This window comes from Hydra vulgaris, chromosome 12, assembly GCF_038396675.1.
Source record: "Hydra vulgaris chromosome 12, alternate assembly HydraT2T_AEP".
Lineage (NCBI taxonomy): Eukaryota > Metazoa > Cnidaria > Hydrozoa > Anthoathecata > Hydridae > Hydra > Hydra vulgaris.
In genome coordinates, this window is record NC_088931.1 from 82,597,501 (window position 1) to 82,613,627 (window position 16,127).

A 16,127-nucleotide genomic window follows, 5' to 3' on the forward strand; every position below is an offset into this window, starting at 1 on the left:
TGGTTGCTAAAGGCATTGCTAACAGAAAAAATCTATACCAACATTAAGATAAATTGAAATAACCTCGATTTCTTTTTTTTGTTTTTTTTTTTCAAATATCAATAACAAATTATCATTCTGTGATAAATTTTCATCTTAAAACAATTATAATTTTAAAAAAATTAAAATTTTAAGATTTTCACCCTCGTAATCGTATAGAATTACCGCCACTAGCTATAAATTTTAGAAAATCGCGTGTTTAGCTAAAAGCCTAAAGACACTTTTGACAAGTTGGCGCGACCATTAATCCAGAACATAAATATTCAAAGAGTATACTATAATATCCCTTATAATTAAGTAATAATAATAAGGAATATTGTTAATATAATATATTAACAATATTCCTTAGAGATTCTTTTAGGTTAGTTCCCAGGTCTTCTGTTATTTAATAAAGTAGTAAATAAAGTAAGTTAATAAAATAGATTCAAAAAGAAAAGATTTTAATATGACAAAAAATTATTTGATTACTTTTAGATTGTCCTGTGTTGAAAATGGTTCAAACAACGAACTTGGCTGCATTCTCGTTTTTCTCTTATGAAAGATGGCAATCTCCGTCGACACATAAAGAACTATGTTATAAAATACATTGGTATATGTAAATCAAAGCTGATAGAATGACTTGGGTATGAGACATTTAGAGACAAGTTCAAACAATTCCTTGAGGGAAAATCTACATTTTATGTTATTTCTTTATTAGGTAGGTATTTAATTTTATTCATGTAAGTGGGTAACATAATCCTGAAAAATGCATTTTTATATTTAAATAAAACGATCATCTTTTTTTAGATTTATTTTATGCTGAAGTAAAATGGAACTTTTTATAAAACGCATAAAGTTTGATAAAAAAGGCATTCGGGGACATTAAAGAGGATACACAGTTTCTCCACTATCATTTGAATGCCAGGAAAATGATCAATGGAGCCCATGATGCTTTGCGACGATGATGTTTGCGAAAGTTTCTATACTTTTTATTTTTACTTGTTTTTTGCATCAAAAAATTAAACAAAAAATGAAACAACTCCAATAATAAATATTTTAAAATCCTAAAATACATTTTAGTTTTTAAATTAAACTTTATGACTATTTTTTCTTTTTTTGAATGCATCTTTATTTCTCTGTCATATGTTCTTAGATTTTTTTATGGCTACTTTAGTGATTGTAGTGATAATTTGAACAAATAAAGTTATTAAATATAACTTTGTATGTATTGTTCTATTATTATTATTTTTATAAATATATATTATTTTATAAGTATATATATAGATATAATAATTTTTTAATATATATAAGTTTAATTAATTTAATATAATAATTTTTTAATATATATTAGTTGTCAGATCAGGTTATCCTGCAACTGGTAACATGTAACCCAGTACAATCTGCTTCATGTACTGCTGCCTTGTACGATACGCCTTTTTAGGTAAAGGCAAGGAGATGCCAACTCCGACTTAAAACACCCCCTGCCTTGGGGCTCTTGGTTGAGTAAAGGCTAGAAATGGTGTCTCGATAAAAATACTCATCTTGGGCAGACGTTAAATGCACCCGGCTACTGTCTTGTAGAAGGCCTCCTAGGCAAAGACTTAAGGGGTAAACAGATTCTATCTGTTGACAAGCCTCGCACCCCTTCTTCATCTATTAGGCTGGCGCAGATGTATTTATAATACATTGTTTCCAGTTTAGAATGTTGAATGCTGGATCTTCTTGACTCAACTTATTATATTATCTCCTAATGAGGGTACAGCTCTAAAACTTAGTTTTATGGTTCTGAGGCCGGCAAGTAGTCAGGTTTCCTGAACTCTGTGGTAGCTCTCAGAGAGGCTGATTCCATCATCAGCTGAAAAATATTAAAGTATTAACAATGCCATGTTGCGCATGGATGGTGTCCCTGTTTGTACTTTTGGTGTGCATTGCAGAGGCCGCATTTGGAGCCCTTTATTACGGCTTAGGGTTTATTAGTAGTAATGAGGCAATTGCTTGGGCTATTAAGTAGTGTTCTGAGTACTATCTATGCTTTAAGTCAAGTTCTTCAATCTAATTTAAAAATGAATAAAGTACCAAAAACTATAAAACACAAAAAACCATCATCACCACCAAGTTCTCTAAACCTATCATTCACTAATATTCGTGGTCTTCAAAGTTACTTTTCTTCTGTTGAGTCTTATCTCTTGCAAAGTTCACCAGACCAACTTGCTCTTTGTGAGACTAATTTGAGTTCAGCTGTCTCATCTTGCGATCTTAGTGTTGATGGTTATCTTCCTTTAATTCGTAAAGACTCCAATAGTCACATGCTTGGCCTGGGCATTTACATTCGTAAGAATTCACCTGTTTGTCGTGAAACTAGGTTTGAATCCACCGACTATTATTTCATGTGCTTTCGTTTAGCACCACTTCACTCTATTGCCTTTCTCTTTGTTCTATATCGCTCTCCTTCATCTCAAGACTGCACTCTTTTTGACGTTATTTCTGATCATATTGACCAAACCCTCTCACTTTATCCATGAGCTAATATAGTTGTTGTCGGTGACTTTAATGCTCACCAATCTGAATGGCTTGGCCCTAGTGTCAGTGATTCTGCAGGCATTAAAACCCACAACTTTTGCCTTTCTCAATCCCTAATTCAAATAATTAACTTTCCAACTCGCTTTCCTGACAACCCGAATCATTTACCTTCTCTACTCGACTTATGTCTTGTTTTTGATCTGCTTCTTACATAACTTCGTATATTCAGGCTGGCATTGAACCTTTTGTTCCCTCTAGACGATTCCAGGTCGAGCCTCACTCTCCTCCATGGTTTTCCTCACACTGTGCTGCTGCGATTGCCAATCGAAACCGTTACTTCCATATTTATCAGCAATACAATTCTCCAGAAAACAGACGTCTGTTTATTACTGCTTGAAACAATTGTAAGAAGGTTTTGTCTAACGCCAAAACCCGCTATTCTCAGGTCATGAAATCTCGTATCTCATCTCAAAAATTAGGCTCTCGTGACTTCTGGAAAATCTTTAATAATATATATAATAAGGGCAAATCTATAATCCCACCTCTCTTGTATGGTTCAGACTTTGTCACCTCACCTAAAGACAAAGCCGAATTGTTTGCTAAAAACTTTTCATCAATATCATCTCTTGATTCCACTAGTTGCGTTCTACCTGATATTGCCAACAAACAGGTTGATCCATTGCTTGACATTCATATCACTCCAGCATCTGTATCTAAAGTAATTTCCTGCCTAGACTCTTCTACAGTTTGTGGCCCGGACAACATACCTGTTATTGTCTTGCAGAAGTGTTCTCCGGAGCTGTCGTCTATACTCTCAAAACTATTTAACAAGTGCTTATCAGAGTCTTGCTGGAAACAGATGCCTGCTGGAAAGCGGCATCTGTTATCCCTATCTTCAAAAAATTTGGAGAGCGATCTGATTCGTCTAACTACCGTCCCATAAGTCTTCATCCTATCATAAGCAAGGTTTTTGAATCTTTAATTAACAAACACTTAATCTCTCATCTTGAATCTAATAACTTACTTTCTGACCATCAACATGGATTTCAATCTTCTCGTTCTACAGCTAATTTGCTAACAGTAATAACTAATAGGTTTTATTGTGCATTAGATAAAGGTGGAGAGGTTAAGACCATCGCTCTTGACATTTCAAAAGCTTTTGATAAGGTTTGGCATGCTGGTCTTCTCCATAAGCTTTCTTCTTATGGTGTATCTGGCAACATCTTTAAGATTATTGAATCCTTCCTTTCCAATCGTAGTATAAAAGTTGTCCTCGATTGACAGCACTCTTCTTCTTATTCTTTAACTGTAGGGGTTCCTCAAGGTTCTATCCTCGGCCCCATACTCTTTTTAATTTACATTAACGATCTTCCACATATCTCACATCTGGCATTGTTTGCTGATGATACTACCATTTATACTTGTCGCGATAAGAAGCCAACAATCTCTGATTTGCTTGGAAGGGACATTTGAGCTTGAAAAGGATCTCACTTCTGCTACAGCATGGGGCTCACAGTGGCTGGTGAACTTTAATTCAGATAAACTCAATTTTTTCAGCCAATCTTTATCGCAATAATTTAGATCTTCCAATATTTATGAACGGTTATGTACTCGATGAGTCATCAGCCAACCTCCAACCATTATCACATCGTCGTATTGTTGCTTCTTTTTCTACAAATACTATAATATGCACTGCTCTAAAGAGCTAGCGTCTCTTGTGCCATCTGCTAAAATTCATTCTTGTGTTACTCGTCATTCAATTAAGACTCATTCTTTTTCTGTGACTGTTCCTAAGTGCTCCAAAAACTCATATTTGTCTAGTTTTTTTCCTCGAACATCAGTCCTTTGGAATTCGCTTCCTTCATCTTGCTTTCCTTATTCATATAATTTGCAATCCTTTAAGTCGTCTGTCAATCGTTATCTTGCTCTACAATCTTCATCTTTTTTCTTTCAATAACTTCCAACTTTAATTAGTGGCTGCTTGCAGCCTTGTTGGAAGCGAAGATGTTTAAAAAAAAATAAAGCAGAAAGATTCTTCAGCAGTCTTAAAATAATCCCAATGCGAAGGACTTTTTAACACTGAGCATAGAAATGTCCTCTGAAAGTAATCAAAGTCTGGGTAATAATGGCGATGATCAAAATTTTGAGATTTGAAAATCTCTCAGAAAAAAGACTTATGATAATAATCAGATTTTATCCTAAGAACATTTTCTCTGTTGCAGCTATAACTGCAGCTGGTATGGGTATAAGCTAAAATCAATGCAATCCATTGATTTCTACTGTTGTTGAAAATACAGATGGTGACATACAAAAATTAACTTTATCTTCTAAAAAGCGTGTTTCTTTAACTTGCGCAAAGCGGATTTCTACAGTTGGTTTTCGATATCTCAAACTCTCAAGGAAACCAGGAAAAAAGTTTGAGATACCAAGAGCTCAAGATATTGAGAGAATTTTGGCTCAAACGAGTGCGCAAGGGACCGGAAATAAAGTTCAAGATACACACAAATGTTCGAGATATTGAGTAGTCGAGTCAACTGTTGTAGGAAAATATAACAGAACGCAGCTATAATCAGAGCCAACTTTTCAGTCAAAGTTAAAGAAACAGGGAAATTAATCTTTGTACACTTTGATGGAAAAATCATTCATGATTTTACAGGGACTATAGATGAAACAAAGGACAGGCTCTGAGTTCTAGTCAACCGTGATGGTAAGAATTATCAGCTAAGAATTCCAGGTCTATAATAAAAAAATCATGAAACAGGGTAAGCCCAATTTGAAGCTATATAAGATCTTCTAAATTTTTATGATCTTCTTAATTATGTACATAGAATTAGTTTCGATATAACAGCCACGAATTCTGGACGTTTGAAAGGTGCATCAATTAGATTAGGAAAGTCTTGTGACAGACCATATTTCTTGTTAGCTTGCAGGTTGATATTATGCCCACTTTTGATTACAATAAATTGAAAAACTTGTTTGGAAGAGCAACAATAAGGCAATTTAAAATTAAAATTTGTCACAAAGCTCTCTGACAAATTTTGGTGGAACAAATCCGTTCTCTCTTGAGACAATGGGTTTTTTCGATCCGCGCTTTAAAAGGCGTAGTCTCTAGTCAATAGGCGTAAACACAGTTTTTTAGTGTTTGAGATATATCTCAAACGTCAAAATGTCTGAAAGTTAGCTACAGCTAACTTTCAGAAATCGAGGACACTACAAACATTTAAATTTTCATGTTTGTTTCAAATAAAGATAGTTTTCAAAAGTTGCGATGAATGGAACATGGAAACAAAAAAAGCTAAACTTTGGCATCTCCTGCCTTTAACATGAGAACAACAAATTTACAACATATTTTTTTACTAGTTTTAACTAAATGTAAATTTATTGACAAATTTCAAACTTCGTGCAATTATCTCTTAGTGTTTGAAAATTATGACCATATAAAGTTTGAATTCGCTTTAATTTGTGGGGGTATTAAACTTTGGTGAGTCATAAAAACCGAGCATTTAGAGATTATGTCATGAAGTTTGAAATTTGTTAATGAATTTATAATAAATAAATATTTTGTAAACTTGTTGCTCTACATTATGGGCAGAACCCCCTCCCCCTCCTCCTCCACCTTCGTTTATAACTGGACTTTAGGCTTTTTTGTTCCAGGGCTCCAATTATCGCAATTTTTTAAAAAGTATTCTTATTTAACATAAACATGAACATATAAATATTTGCAGTATCTCAAACACTAAAATAATGTGTCTACGCCTTTGCCAAAGTCTCCACTTAAAAATATTTATATATTTAAAAGAAAATATAATACCTCTAAACTGCGCAAACCGCAGTATGCGAGTAATATATACTAATCTAACCTTTAAATAGCATAATAAACCAGGTTTTAAGTTAAAACCTATTGAACACCTCCCGACAAAGTGCCAAAAATGGCATATATTTACCTAAAGTAAAAAAAAAAAAAACTAGCACGATGGGGCGATCACTTCCCACCACTTGAATACAAAAATAAAAAAAAGTAACAACTTTCTCTCGTAGCCATTCATTAGCCTTAATGACCCTAAAAGTATTTATTCAATGCTTTTTTGGCCCAGCCTACTGTCTGTTAAGCCACTACCAAAACAAAATTCTATCATAAAATCACTATATATAAATATTTTATGCATCATAACTTGCCCTTTAAAGACGGCGCATTAGTATTACCATTTACCCCTATTTATCTTTCAATGATATTTTCTAGGGAAAAAACAAATAAAGAAATTACATTCACAAAAATTGAAATAAATAACATATTAGTGGGCGTAGTGTTATTGGCAGTTTCCTATTACTGCTTTTAATGTTTTACCGGTAAGATAAGTTAGTAGGGGTGATAAAAGAGTCTTTTGCATCCCCAACAGGCACAAAATTTTGTATAAACAATGTATTTACGTTAAAACAATTTATATATTAATACAAAGTTAATACAACGTTGTGTGCCTGCTGGATCAATAGATTTTTTTTTACTTAATCTCTTGGTTTGTGCCACACAAAATCAATCTTTTCTTAATCTATTTTTGATCAATATTACTTTAATAACATAGTTATAAACATATTATAGCAGACTATTGGGTGAACACTACTCCGGAACACTACTTTCCTCTGGAAGTACTGCTCTCAAATTGTCTCAGGGATAATTACGGGCATAAAGGTCTATTTTGGTATTTATTTTGAAAAACAATACGTTGTAAATTGTCTGTCTGATTTTAAACTAGCTCTATTGTCAATGAAAAGGTCTTTATAAAGCATCATTATAAAGACCAGACTTTTTATGTGTAAACCACATGGGGCAGTAAACTTGAACAATATGTATTGTGCACAATTCATCTGTAAGATTTTTTCCTGATAGCACCTTTCGAAACATTAGTTAAATCGATGTAATTATTTTCACACAATGATTTTAAAACTCATAATCATTTTCTTTTTTGTTGATTTCCATATATTTGTTTCACTGATGTAAAGATGATTTAAATGGGCAGTTGTTATAATTTTTGGATTATATATTTTTCTTACAACTTTAGCTTTCTTTTTCTTACCTAATTGGCCTATCTGCCTGTTTCTAAATAGCACTTGCCTAGTTTTTTTGTCTTTTAATTACTCTTTTTCTAAAATAAGAAAATTTAAAAAAGAATTTAACGATTTAAAGAGAAAGTTTTTAAATTATCAACAAGCATAAAACTAAAATATAATAACACAAATAAAAAAATAAAAAACTTGTTTGCTTTCTTCACAGAGACAAACATAGTGCTTGTTGGAACAACCCTTGTAACAAATATTTCTAAAGGGTAATATATAATAAAATTTGATGCCATTATTAAGGAATTAAAACTTTATAAAAACTGCTTTAAAAGTTGTTGTCAGTTTAGTGAAAAATTGTTTTGATCATACTTGTTTACAATGTTACAGATTTTTAAAAACGTATTATTGACTTCAAACCAGTCACCAACATTTAAAAGAGAAAAACCTGAACGCTGGTCAAATAACTTTAAAAGATTTTTTTCCAACTAAGAAACAATAATTTTATGTTTTGATATTTTAGATCTTTCTGCTAAAATTTCTTTTTGAAGTTTCTGTTTATCATATTTCTTAGAGGTTTTTCTTTTTTTAGTGGAAGATTTGGGTTTACGTTTTTCCAAACTTTTATTATTTTTTCACTAACTTTTAAAACGATGTCAATTTTCTCAGTTGTAAATACTTCTTTTTCCATCTTAAAAGTATATTGAATTATCTGTTTATGTCGGGAGGTCACTAAACGGTAGTTCACATGGTTGTCCAGCATATTTTCCACTTTGATTACAAAAAAAAAATTTCAAGTTACAATATTTTATGTACCTTTTTTGGTGGCTGCCCAGATTCACAATTTGCATTCATTTTTAACACTTAAACTAAGTCTGAAAGCAGGTATTTAATAAATATTATATGAAAATCCAGTATCTCATATTTTATCCACGTTTAATTTAAAAATACTATTATATACTATTATATACTATTATATACTATTATAGTTTACAATGCAATATCTTAAAACATTGCAAAACTCTTTTACAAAAATAAATGATTAAAAAACGGAGACACATTCAAAAATGACACTTGTTGTTAAATTTGTGACGCGATATAAGTTTTATGTGTCGTTCCTTACTATTTCGCAATATTCAAATGGACACATGAAACTCTCAAGTTTGAATTAAAAGCACTAAAATATTAGCAGTTCGACCCTCTACCCTTGTCAAATAACTCTTGTTAGTAGTTAGGTCAAAAGCTCTAAAAATTCATTAAAAATTCATTAAAAAACATTATATTATATATTATATATTATAACATTATATATTTTCTTTTAAAAAATAAGGACTCGTCAATTTCAACTATCAATTTCAATTGTGTTCTGGCCTTGTTTTTTATTTTATATATATATATTTTTTTATTTATTTGAATTTTCATGCAATATTTTTTCTATACAATGCTCTTTTATCCGAAGATATTGTTGGCTTAGCATAGGAACTGCCACAAATAGTCATTAAGACTAATGCAAATTAGCGTCTGTTATTGACCAACATTATTGCGTACCAAAGTACTGAGTTACTGAGTCAAGCGCTGAGTTAGCAGTGGCAGAATTTGAACTTGTATCGTACAACATTCCGGTTTTTAATATTTTGTTTGACGCTTTAAACAACAGAGCTATCCGGCCACAATATTTTATTATGACCTTGTTAACAAAAAAAAAAAAAAATGAAATGAAAAAAAATATGTTTATTGAAATAAAAATTGTAATTATTCTATAATTTGGAAATTTTTAGTTAACCTACCCAGATCATTTGGAAATTTCAAATTAAAAAACAAATAAAAGTTATATTAAAATGCAAATTATAATTCAAAGTCTGATTCTTAATTTGGTAAATATGCGAGAAAGTGTTTCATAGTTGAGTTTTATAACACCATCTTTATTATCTGTTGACTTTTACCGGCGCTGTTTTTATGTGCCGTATGTAATGCTGTATATAAAAAGAAATCATAAAATCCCATCAGCATGTTTTGAAACCCTATACAGGCTCAGAATAGGCAAAAACGTATGTGTTAAAGTAAATTTGAAAAGATCTTTAAATGGAATCGAGTGTAGAGGAGAATTGCACCTAAAAAATATACAGAACAAACGGAGAATTTGAAAAACATTTAAAGTGTATAATTAAACAAAGTTAACATCTGTTTATAGTACATAAACCTATTCTTTTAAAGTTCTTTTTAATATAATATAATATTTCTAGGGCTTATATGTACCCTCGCTATTCAAGTTTTTAAAAAGCTCTCTTAAGTTACCTACTTATTCCCTAACATCAGGGTGTTTGCTTCCACCACAATGTCCACAAAATTCAAGATTATTTCTACCGAGAAATATCATTGTTTATATTATTAGAACTAGTTTTTTTGGTTATCAAAAGTTAGAAGTTCGGTTAGAAGTTTCAAACGAGAATTAGTTAAATCATATTGGTATTATTTAGCCCAGTACTACCTGCCCCATGCCCTGCAGTTTGGTAAGTTTGCTTTTTTAAACCAATAATAGGAGAAATAAACTCCAATTTAAAAATCCCCTGCCTTGGGGCTCTTGGTTGAGTAAAAGCTAGAGATGGTGTCTCAATTAAAATGCTCATCTTTAGCAGAGTATTTTAATTGAGACACTATCTCATCTAAAATACTCTGCTAAATATAAGTATTCATCATCATGTTAACTGTCTTAACCTAAAACTCCCCTGCATTAATTCTCTTAGTTGAGAAAAGGTAATAAGATTTCTCAAACTTTGTGGTAGCTCTCAGAAAGGCTGATTTTATCAGTAGCTGTAAAATATCAGAGTATTAACTGTGCCATTTTGCGCGTGGATGGTGTCCTTGTTAATGCTTTTGGTGTTCATTGTCGAGGCTACACGAGAAGCCGTAAGTTACAACTTTGAGTTTGTTTTGAGTACTGAGACAACTGCATAGCTCATTGCTGAGAAGGCCATGCACTATGAATTAGTCTAGTTTTCTTTAAACTAAAATTATGCCAAAATTAACTCAAAATATTAAACATAAAAAAGCATTCCCATTATCTAATTGTTTCAATATATCTTCTATATATATTCGTGGTCTTCGAAAAAACCTTTCATCAGTTGAATCTTACCTCTTCCAAAATATACCAGACTAGCTTGCTCTTTGTGAGACTGATTTAAATTCAGTTGTTCCTTCTTCTTAGTATTGTTGGGTACTATCAGTTGATTCGCAAAAACTCCAATAGTCACATTCTTGGATTAGAGTTACAGTTACGCATCAACTCACCTATTTGTTGAGAAATTAGATTTGAATTCTTTGATCATTCTTTTATGCGCTTCTGCTTAGCACCTCTTCACTCTATCATTTTTCTCTTTGTTCTTTATCGTTCTCCTTCTTCTCAAAACTCTTAAAGATGTGATTTCTGATTAAATTGACCATTCCCTTTCTCTTTACCCCTCTGCCAATATTGTTGTTATTGCTGACTTTATTACTCATCACACTAACACTAACACCAATGACCCAGGTAATATTAAAGCTCTTAACTTCTGCGTTTCTTTTGTCATTAACAAAGGTACGTCTAACATTCCATCTCTCATTCAGAGGACTGCTCCTATTACCTCTTCCAAAGGTAAGAATAAAATATTTGCAAATAACTTTTCTTCAAATTCGACTATTGAATCTTATAACCATACTCTTCTTTCCATTCCAGCTAAGCATTTCAACCAATTTTTGGACGTTCAAATCACTCCAAGTTCCGTTGCTTGAATCATATCTCAATTAAACTCTTCTACGGCTTGTAGCTGGACTACAAGCCGTAGAAGCATTTCTGTCATAGCATTTCTGTCATAGTCTTACAAAAGTGTACTTCAGAACACTCATCAATTTTCTCTAAACAATAGTTGTTTAAAAAGTGATTGAATCAATCTTTTTTCCTGCTTGCTAGAAAAAGGCATCTTCGGTTCCAATTTTTAAAAACTTTGGTGAGCATTCTGTCCCCTATAACTATCTTCCGATCAGTCTTCTATCTAATATTAGAAAAGTCTTTGAGTTCTGCAAATTTTCAATCTTCTATTTTGAGTCGAACAGCTTGCTGTCAGACAACCAATACGGTTGTTGATCTTCTCGCTCTGCGGCTAACTTACAAACTGTTGTGACTGAAAGACTTTATCGTGCATTAGATGGAGACGGCGAGGTTAGAGCTATTGCTTTTGAAATATCTGAATCTTTTGATAAAGCTGGGCATGCTGGTCTTTTCCATAGGCTTGCTTTATATGGTATATCTGGTAAAGCTTTTGAGATTTTTAAATCATTTCTTTCTAACTGTAGTATTAAGCTCATTCTTGGAGACCAACACTCTTCTTCATTTCTTATAACTTTTGGGGTACCTCAAGGTTCTATCTTTTGTCTTTTATTGTTTATTATACATCTAAAGTGGACCTTTTTGCAGATGACTCAACTTTATACTCCTGTCTCGACAAAAAGTTTTCTTTTTTTGATCGCTCAGAACTTGCTGCCGATCTTGAATGTAAGCGTAATTTTATAACAGATTGGGGCTTGCAGTGGCTTTTGAATTTTAACTTCAACAAAACTCAGTTATTTACGACAAACAACAATTGCAGTACTGTCGAAATTCCTATATTGATGAATGGCAACCCTCTCACTGAGTCCTCTTCTTTACGTCTTGGATTATTGTTCACAACTGATATCTAGCGTAAACCATATATACAATCGATTGCTTCTCTTTACTGCTCTTGCCATTATGTTACTCCAGATTCAATTCTAAATTTCTTCAAATCTATTATTGACCCCTGTATTAAATACTGATGTCATATTTGGGCTGATCCTTCAAATGACGCCTTTTCTCTTTTTGACAAGGTCCAAAAACACAAGTTGTAAACGCAGTTGGAACTGCTCTATTTGCCAAGTCTCTCTCTCTCAAGTCTCTCTCTCTGTTTGTAAGTTTTCTTCTTTTTCTTAATTCTACAAACACTATAATGGTCATTGCTCTCGTCTCTAGGTCCATTATTTGCTTGAATCATCATTCAGCAAAGTCTCATTAGTTTACATCTGTTCCTGAATGCTCTAAAAACTTTTATTTGTCTAGTTTTTTTCACCGCACCTGATCTCTTTGGATCGCTCTCCTATCTTTATGTTTTCCTGACTGATACAACCAACAACTTTTAAGTTTACCATCAATCGTTTCCTTGTTCTTTAAATGTATTCTTTGTTTTCTAGTAACTCCCAACTTAAAACTTGATGGGAGTGAATCAGAATAAAAATAAAAAAAAGATTGCAACGCTTTTTGCTCGGTGATACTTTATCTAAATGGGAACAAGTTACCAGTGGTGCTCCGCAAAGATTAGTGTCCTAAGCTGTTCATAATCTTTTTCAACAACTTACCCGGCCTCGTCAATAGTAAAAGCTTCTCTTAAACGTACGCATGTAACACTAAAATCCTGACCATCTTCAAAACCGCTAAAGACAATGCTAGTCTGCAAGCTGATATCAACGTCAAGAAATGCAAGTTTATACACATCAACAAATACAACGTTTTGCCACACGTTTACTCAATGAACGAGCACAATGTTAACAGCAAAGTCCCTAGAACAGAAACCGAGTCAACGAAATTTGAAAAAGACCTCGGCGTTCAAATTACTAACAATTTATAGCACGAGAATCAAGCAAAAATTGCTGCTGTCGGGCCAATAACATCCTCGGAATCTTAAAACACATCTTCATCAGTAGAGACACCAAAATATGGAAAAAGTTTTACACCACCCATATACGCCCATGTTTTGAGTACGCAATTCTCTACTGGTGCTCGTGCTTTTAAAAAGACATGCTATTGAACGCATACCAAACGCACGGGTCTTTACTCAATGGTTTACGCGGCAACCTTGTCCAAAAATGCACAATTGAGAACAATATCAACTCAGTTGGTTGACATATATCTCAACTTAACATCCCACCAAGCAACAGTCATAGCAAGTGTTTTCATCGTAAAACGGACAACAACTGTTTTGTTTGTTTCAACTTCTTCAACCACCGCGTCACTGACTCATGAAACAAAGTTGTCGGCGCTCTCTCCAAACGAAGTTGTAAGTGCTATCAGTGTCAACTGCTTCAAAGCAAAACTCGATCAGCTATCACAATAACTACCATAGCGCATTATCCGTGCAATAACGCAAAAGCTAGCTCGGCTAGCTGGTCATCCCCTTATTAGTCTATCGTTCCGCCGAACGCAATACAATCCGCCGAACGTATTGCGTAAGCGTATTCCGTAAATTAATTAACATTTTGAACTATCTTTTATTGTTCCGTGCAATTTGATCCGGTTTATTACAAATTACAAATGAAACCAGCCCAGGAAACCAGGTTTTTATTTTTATTATTTTCTTTAATCAATAAGTTTGAAAATAAAACAAAACAAAACCACAGAGTTGTTGCGAGAGCAATATTCTTTTTGCAAGAAATTAATGATGAATATTTTGTTAGAATTCTAGTTTTATTTAATAAATATATAGTTCCTAAGGTAAAAGTGCTAGAAATTTTTTTTTTATCTGGAAAGCAATGATCATTGCTTCGAAGTACTTAAGTATGCATTTTTTTTTTACTTTTCGCAGTTACGGCCGATTTTTTTCTTTTGCATATGAGGGCGGTTCCATCAAATTTATAAATATAAAACTTTATAAAAATAATTTTTTTATTTTTTCTAGCAATTTATTTTTTATATCATCACTAAAATACTTAATGTTGTAAACGAAATCCCACAAACAAAAGTTTTGCAGGTATCTAATTTTATTTGAAAAATCGGTCAGCTAGTACCAGGTTTTATTTGGAAAATCAGTAGCTTTCTTTTCAACTTTTTAAATTAAGTTTATGTCTAATAACTGAAAATTTGTACTTAAAGCATGTTATATGTTGGATTAAAGAAATGAAATAAATAATCATTTTGTTGATAGTTTATCATGATAACCAAACTTTGGTTACCATAATAAAATATCAACAAAAAGTTTCAACACTATTGATTTTCTGCTTGTCTTTTTCACCATTTTTTAAATGTAATGTTTTAAGATGTTTGAAATAAATATACATTTGCATCTCTTTCTAATTTTTTTTCCATTAGTTAATGATGAAGATCTATGTCGGGGGCGGATCCAGCATTTTTTGATGTTTTAGATCAAAAAATGCTGGATCCGCCCCTAGACATGAGGGCAACAAGTTGATAAAAATATTTTTGAACTATTCTTTAATAAATTTTATATTTCATACAACAATCTCTTAATGTTCAAAAATTATGACAATATAAAGTGTGAACCTCCTTAATTAGAGGGGGTTACAAGTTTTATAAGGTCATAGCTTTTGAACACTTAGAAATTATTGCATAAAATTTAAAACTTATTAATGAATATAAATTTATTAAGTAATAGTGCATAAAATATTTTATCAACTTGTTGCTCTCACATTTGAGGCAGTTATGGCCAAAAGTTTAGGGCTTTTTTGTTTCCGAGCTCCAATCATTACAATTTTTTGCAAAGCATCCTTTTTGGTATAAGTATAAACATGTTTGGAGTTTGTTCCATGTCTAAAAGTTACATCTCAAACATCAAAAAATTTAGGATCCGCCCTGTATTTAGTTGAATATTTTATATTTTAGTATTAAATTTTTAAATATTTTATCTTTGTTTACAAAGTTATGTTTGAAAATCACATTTTTGAGAAAGAAAATTAAATTGGTTTCCCACTTCTCCCATATCACTTTGGTGTAATACATTGTGGAAATCTCTAGAATATTTTAAAGAAGATTAGGTGTTTATGATTTTAATAGTTTTTAATTAATAGTTTTTGTTAATATGTTATTAATTACTTGCTTGTCCCAAACTTGTCTTACTTAACCTCAATGCAATAATTCCTCTAAAATCAAAAATATATATAGTTTATAAGATACTCCGCTGCGAGTCAGACTATTTGTCGGTCGATGTAAGTACTGAAGCCCTCGGCAGCAGGCTATTTCAGTATGATGTCAGACTGCTCACCTAAACCAGCAGTTTAGGATAAAAATTTCAGAAAAAATCTGAAACAAATATTTTTTTGCTATTTTTTTTATTGCATTAGCAACATTTTAATGAATTACAAAATTTACTAGTAACAAATGCTTTAATTTCATATTTTATGTGGAAGAAATAATTGTAAACAATATTTGTTATCTGCATTCAAGTTAAAATTGTTTCAAAGTTAAAATTGATTTAAAATTGCTTGCGTACCAATGTTCAACCTGTACTAATGCTTCCCCCTCTCGCTTATAGTAAATTTATAAACCGTATTTATTTATATATTACTCTTAGATAATTTAATTATTTAAAAAAAAAAATTATCAGAATTGTGAGTTATTAGAAAATAATAACAATATTAAAAAATAGCCGAATAATCGAAAAAAGGTTTTTTGAGATGATTATTTTTATACATTGCAATTAAATAAAAAAAATTTTCTTTGTTGTTGTTGCTTTTTTTTTTTTTTTTTTTTTTTTGTTTTT